This window comes from Cupressus sempervirens, chromosome 3 (assembly GCF_028749045.1).
Source record: "Cupressus sempervirens isolate cs-2001-9-10 chromosome 3, ASM2874904v1, whole genome shotgun sequence".
NCBI classification, from domain to species: domain Eukaryota; kingdom Viridiplantae; phylum Streptophyta; class Pinopsida; order Cupressales; family Cupressaceae; genus Cupressus; species Cupressus sempervirens.
Genome location: NC_143120.1, coordinates 243,244,419 through 243,251,993, shown reverse-complemented (window position 1 = coordinate 243,251,993; position 7,575 = coordinate 243,244,419). Strand labels below are relative to the sequence as shown.

At 33.2% G+C, this 7,575-nt stretch overlaps 1 pseudogene; it reads right to left on the bottom strand.

Moving 5' to 3' along the window:
• Positions 1-6,178: 6,178 nt before the first annotated feature.
• On the bottom strand, positions 6,179-7,226 carry LOC149565764 (beta-glucuronosyltransferase GlcAT14A pseudogene; annotated as a pseudogene).
• Positions 7,227-7,575: the final 349 nt, after the last annotated feature.

The following is a 7,575-nucleotide window of genomic DNA, read 5'->3' as shown; positions in this document are numbered from 1 at the left end:
ATTCTCAAACATAAAGGAAATATCAAAGAATATAACCATTATAGTATGTATAGTATTACAAACAATTGAATATATAAATGTAAAAGATAAAAGTACTTATCTTCCTATTAGAGTCATGGAATATCTCCTTTTCTAAGGATGGTTCAAATGGGAATGAAAAATTTCCTATCTTTTCCCCCACAATGTAAAATTCCCACTCTTATATCATTGAACACTTTTGCATCAGATCAAATTTGAGGACTTCTTTCTAAGTTCCAACTTTCTCTTTTTATCCATTGAAGCTCCAAACATTCATTAAGCTTAATAGTAGAAGCTAACACAAGCTCATCCACAATACACCAATATCCTGATCGAGTATGACTATGCCACTTGAATGACTCTACAACTCATATGTCAAGTTTCATTTATTAAAGAGAGACTTGTAGATAGTTTAATTTGAAGTCTCAACTTTCCTATGATGTACACAATGGGTAGGCCCATTCATCTAGTTGCAAGAATTGTAATCCTCCTGACTATTACAATTTATTTATCACTAGAAATTCCATCACAACATTGGTTTACTCCCTCTAAATCAATATGATCGATATCACTGATAGTTAATGAAACCATATCCTCTATCTTCTCCCTCTCTTTCAACGTTTCCTCTAATGAAATGTTAGTCTCCATCTAAATCTCAATATTCATCTTCCTGTAGTAACATTCTTAGAGGAAAGGATCAAGGCACATAGCTTAAATAGACATAAGAGATAATACTCAAGGATAATAAATAATTCTGCAAAATTATATAAGATCATCCCAATATAATATAGATAAATGCACTTGTACTCTAAACATAAAATATATCTTCCATTTTCTACACACACACACACACACACTCTATGGTCTATATTTTAACACATACATGTACCCAAAAATATTTATTAGGATGTTAGTAAATTTATCTCATATCTATTACTAACAATATAAATTTTTATAACACAACCCTTTATTATATAATATCAATAATAAAATTAAGATAACATAATACTTCATTTTTATTCATAACATGATACTTAATAATAATTAATCCATAAAATCTATCATATATTTATATAATGTGAATTAATTGATTGATAACATTCAAAAAAATACAAAATATACTATACCTTGTTTTATAAATTATTTTAAAATGACATTCATATATTACCTTATTCCACAAAATATATTTCATATCTTTCTTAATACCTATAGTGTGTTTGGATTTGGTCAACTAGATAATCTCATCCCTTTTGGTGGACTTAGCAATGTTTGTCTTCCTTGTTTAATTATACGCCTTGTTTATGTTTTCTCTTATCCTCCATTTGTATGAAGTCAAAGGGGCATGGGCTACTATTGTGCACATAGGCTCTACATTACCTGCTAGACTCGTACCATTCACTATTTTCTTCATGCTTTAGTGATAAGTATTTCTATCTGACACTAATGAACTCATATATAATTCTACTTGTAATGGAAAATTCATTCTTTACTTCCCAAGACATCTGGAGAGTACTAATTTTGGTTTGCTCCATCTTCAATCCTCACTTTCTACAGGCGACTTATTTTGAGAATTCTGCCTATCTCTTTTGCTTGTTACCTATGTATATGGCCTCCACCAAATATTTTAATCGACTCAAATTTAATTAATGTTCCTTAAAATATCTATTATAATGTTGATAAGAATATGATGTTATATCCCATGTTTTCTATATATAATTTCTTTAGTTCATTTGAATATCTTAAGAGTCATATGCTAGCTATAGGGATATAAACTCCACAAGTTTGATTTTCTTCTCCATGGATGCTTCAAAATTGCTTTAGCTATTCAAGAGAATATCATTTCTTTGGAAGATAAGAGATATTATTAATTTATCATGGTATTATGCCTTTCCATCATTCGTGGTAATGCTTTTACCATTGATATAAATCTAATGGTTATTGTACAACTAGTATGCCTTTGCCTATTTGCATGATATATGAATATGATCTATATATTCTTCTCTTTTCATATGTGTCTCTATTAATGGGATTGGAACTGAGCTTATAAGAATAGATGGACCAATTTAATGCATATTTGTTCCAATCGAATATTTCTTGAATTCTTAATTTTATGTCTCTTCTACTTCCAATAATGTAGCTTTTGCACCATAGATTGAGGTAACATGGCTTGAGAAACTTCTTTTGATGTGGTCATTTCTTATCTCTATTAAAATATATTTATTTCTCTTTTCTTAGAAGAGGGCTCTATGTCATTGCTTCAAACAAAAATATGAATGGTGTTTTGTATCTCCCCTTCTTCATCTTTACAATTTGTTATTTATTTGATCAAGACAAAGATATTGAATTGTGCTTGCTAGAGTTATCTTTTTTTATTTCTTTGATTTCTATAGACCAATAACTATTCCTTTTTACATTTACATCCCTTCTCTGATACCATGTTAAAGAAACAAAGATCATTTCTGCAAATGTATAATCATGGCCATTATGATTGATGATCTCCAAATGCAGATTTGAATCTCATATAAATATGAGAGAAGGAGACCATTCCCTTCAAGATTCATGTCTCTATAGTTAATCGCCATTTAGTTAATAAATAACTATATGTATAGCTCATATTCAAACATATATATAATATTAATATATTAACCATATATGTAATATAATATAATATAATATTATCATATAATAATATATAATGCATAATATATATTATATATATTACATATATTATATATTATCTATATAAGATACTTATCTTACAGATAATTTATCATCAATGAGGTGGCTCTGATAAAATCAATTTGACAGAGGCTACAAAAAAGTCATGTCACATAGAGACATGTGGTGGTGAAACAATTACAATCAAGAGATTCATAACATAATAGTCTCTTTCGATCATAACAACCCAATTAGTTACGTAAAGTAATTTATGAATACATAGACATACACACACACACACACTCACTCACTTATTTATCAATAATATGAGACATTTAAAAAAAGGTTCATATAAACCATGAATACAAATAATCAATGTAATTACTATATCACTTTGACTGATGCTATACTTCAACATTATGTACTACCACTTGCTAGTCTTCTTCAATTATCTATGCTTGTGAATCGAACCTTGAAATATTTAGAAGTTTAGGTTCAAGTTCAAAGCCATGAATATATAAAAATTGAAGCATATGAAACCATCATAAACTTCATGAAAATGGAAAGAAGTGACAAAAATGAACTTTGAAAAGAATGATAATTCAAAGTTTGGTTTCAAAATGCACCTAAAATTCAATGGACTTTATGTTAACACTAAGCTCGGTTACCACTTGGACAAACTAGTTGAATTTCAAATTTTTAACTTAATTAGTTTAGAGTTCAAGTTCAAAGTTATGAAAAAGGTTTATATTTTAGGCCCAACAAAATTAGAAATAAATGAATTTGAATATTAAAATCGATTGATTTCAAGGTTCTGAATTCAAAACTTAGACTAGGTAGGGAGTCATTGAAGAACATTGAGCAAAAATATATGGGGCTTTTACATGGGTAATAGGTAGCTCTAATGGAGGATTTAGACCACAAGGGATTGAAAATGAATTCAACATCTCTAATTTCACTCTAAGACAACTAACAAAATGAGAATCAAAAGAAAAAAAAGATAGAAGGTGTTGGTGTTTGAAAATGTTACCCGTTTCAAATTACCCTGATGAGAAAAAAATGCATCTAGGGGCAGCTAACTCCCATTATCAACACATCCATTCAGACACCAGGCCAACTATAAGGCTATACTCCTTCTACACTTCAGGCTCTGCAAAACCTAGGCGGGTGAACCTCTAGATTCCTTATATGGTACCAGTTATCAAAGCATACACTGAATCTAATACAAAGCAGATACAAACCCTTATTTCTCCTAATAACTTATGAAATAACTTATATCTGTAGTAGCTAAATGCAAAACAATGAAATTCATAAGCTGAGTGAGGGCATTCTATTTATAGCTCTTCAACATGAAATGGAAATTCATTTGATTAAAGATGTTGATTCAACAAAACCTCAAAAATGCAATAGTATAACCAGCGATTCTATAACTGATCAGTGCCTAATCCATTGGGAAATTCCATGAATTCAAAACATACATCTGTGACATCAGGACGTATCTCATATACCCAGACATCAGATCTATCCAACCACCTTGTGATTTAGACATCAGTGTTCATTCAGGTCTCATTCTCACAAAATATCCTTCTCAAACAACCAGCAACCTTGTTTAAACATATCAAGCATTTACTTGGCCCTTTGGTCCAATAGCAAAATACATCAAACATACAACTTGAAAGGGATGCAAATGGGTCTCAAATCTTTGTTTCAAAACCACATAAGACTTACAGATTGTTGATACAGGAGACAAGAACCAGAACAAAACTAGTGAAATTGTTGCTCATATGTATTCATTTCCTTGAAACTATACATTCAAATGCATAAAATTAAACATGATACAACCTAATATATCAGAACTATCTATATTATCTCTACAATGTTGTTCACATGAGAGTTCTACTGAAGAAAAAGGTGTCACAGTCATGGAAACATGTCAAAATACTGGAACCAATGGTCTCACAGTGCAAAAACTGGAATCCCTAATGGTATCACAGCAATGAACTTCTTCTTCCTAGAAACTGGAACCCTTACAAAGTATCAGAGAAAGAAAGATATAGACAAGAAAGAAATCCTGAAACTGATCTTTACTTGACAAGTGTCCACTTGAAATTCAATCCTGTGCAACTGAGTAACCTCTTTCTTCTTTCATCCCATCTGATTTGATTTTCTATTTCATCATTACATTGCAACTGCTTTGAAATATCTCTACCTAATGATGAAATCCTTTTGCATCTAAAATATCTTAAACCTTATGCAATTCTGGTGAAATTATGAGTTTAATGTAACCAATTCAACCCCAACTACATTATTACCATCTTTTATGCATATCCAAGTCATTATCTTGACAAAAAAAAAATCAAAACTGAACTTCCTAGTCTGAATATAGTTGTGATTCAGGTACCTGATGGAAAACCTCATGTAGCTCAAACTGACTAATACCTATGAAAAAACTAATCTTAGAATTGGAAAATTCAGACTTTCACGATTCCGACGGTATATGATAAGGCATACTTTGCCTTCTAGAAATGCCTAGAATCTTGATTTGAAAAACACTCCTCTGGTTAAGATTGTTCAGGTCTGTATTTAAAATAATTTCAAAAAGTTTAAAATTTAAACTTTAGGAAATAAAAATTTCAATTTAGAAGACCTTGCATGTCACGTTAGTTTTTTGGCAAAATAATTTTAAAATGAAAATTTTAAAATCATTTTATTTTTCCTAGCCCTTCCAAATTCGAGTCAACTCTAGGTTTGAACAATGCCATGTGGCGCACTCTGATTGGACACCTAATCTACATCATGTGCCACGTGTCATCTCCTTGCTACTTCACCATACTTAACCAGTGAGCAACTTCAGCTAGCGAGATCTGTCATACGTGGCGCAATATGGTGCGCTTCTGCCATTTGCCCTCCACATCACTGCCCAATCACTCTATTGCTGCCACTTGTCAACATCTGATTCGCTGACAGCACTGCTATTGAACCCACACAACATTTTGGATCTCGCCAAATTTTTATGCTTTTTTGGCGACCTCGCTACTTCCCTAGCCAGAGTTGCCAAGATTTTTTGACTAGCGAGGTAGCGACTAGCCGGATTCTTGGGTTTTTTGATTATGCTGATGTCATCATTTTTTGGCTGTGTTTTTGGTTAAAATTTTATCTCATGGACCCTGCTGACATCACCACACATATATCTGGGACCGGCGTGCATCATGGCTTCCAAAATCCTCTTTCTCAATACAACCAACATATTAAGTCGATTCATATTTAAAGTATTAAGAATCCTATTTTCCACTCAATGTGGGATTAAAATATGACTTCTCCTCCCTGCAGATGCTCTGCGCTTCTTGTGCGGGGTCACTTTGTGATGGTTTTCTTCAGCGTGCATGAGAGCTTATTTCTGCGGCATTGATTGCCAATGCTCCTCACTTGTTGTGGGCATTTTCTTCTAAATTAGGAGACATTTCACCTTAATAATCATTTGCAACACCTTTTAGTAGATGGGTTACTTGCATTGCTTATCACGAATATTTTCAGGAGCAAGCAGTTTCACCAATAAGCCTTCTAGTCTTTTGGAACTAGGCCCAAGTTTAAGGATTGTTGGATCGCCTCTCACATGACATGGATCTCTGTTGTCTGTCCCCATACACCATCCCCCAGGTGTGTATTGGCCATTAGAACGACGCAAGAGCTCTTTGTCTATTCTATCTAGAACTGGATCATCCTTGGGAAATTTACGAGCAAATGGAGCACCACTTTGCACCATTTCATCGAAATGTTCTGAGGACAGGACTATGGGATGTTTCTTGGGTAGAGTATCCCACTTTATGAAGTGCAAATCATGATTGATGGTTGTATTCTGAAACTCCTAAGAATTGCAAGCAATAGTGTGAAAATAGCCTTCTAGTGATGAGATGAAGTTTGTATAATACATTAGCACTTTTCGAGGGGGATTGTCCCAACCCCATATACAGAATTCCAAAAAATTACGTGTCAAAACCACCCATGCTAAACCTATAAACAACTTGAATGCAGTCAGAATGGACCGGTGCTGAGTAACCCAAAATATGTCAGATTTTTTTGACTGGTACAACCTTGGGTCTACAATGACAGGTTTAGCTCTTTGATACAATTTCCATCCAATATCGCTTGTGTGCTCAATGAAATTTAGGTCTTTTGGCAAGTAAGAGAAGACATGAAGTAAATCATCTTGTGTAACCAGTGGATAATCAGATGCACTGAGGTTGATAAACCAATCCCATTCTTCACTTTGTTTTAGTAGAATTGCCATAGCATGCACTGTAGAAGCTATCATAGTCGGTCCTTTATATGTAACAAGATTAGCCTTACCTACAACATGAACATTGTTTGCTTCCATGAATGTAGGCTTAGTTTTTACATATTTTGCTAGCTCAATCCTTTCCCTTGGAGGGGCCTCAAGATCTAAATGCAACAAATAATGATTTTGTGGATGATAAAGAGCCTGTAAAGTCCTTCTCATCCTCTGCCCATCTCCTTTAGTTCTGGAAATAAGGTATGCTATTCTTGGAGGTGTTGGTTCTCTGTCATGAGGACAATACAAATCTACGATTTGGGCTCGCAATGAATAACTGGGCGCAAATGGCAGATGTTCAAAGTAGGCTGCTTGGATTTTGCAGATTTAAAACAATGTCAGAAAGTGATTTTTTAGAAATGGAATGACCCTGGTAAAGTGTGGAGATAGATTCGTCAAGTTCTAAAAACTGGCACACTTGTAGTATTTTCAGTGAGCAATACAGGGGAACAAACCATTTGATCTCATCTATTACGAATCTCAAGTTATAACGTCCCAAACATGGGTCCTGATAAATTTGCAAATGCTGACACCAGGATAACTTTAAAAATTGCATTTGGAATCGCATT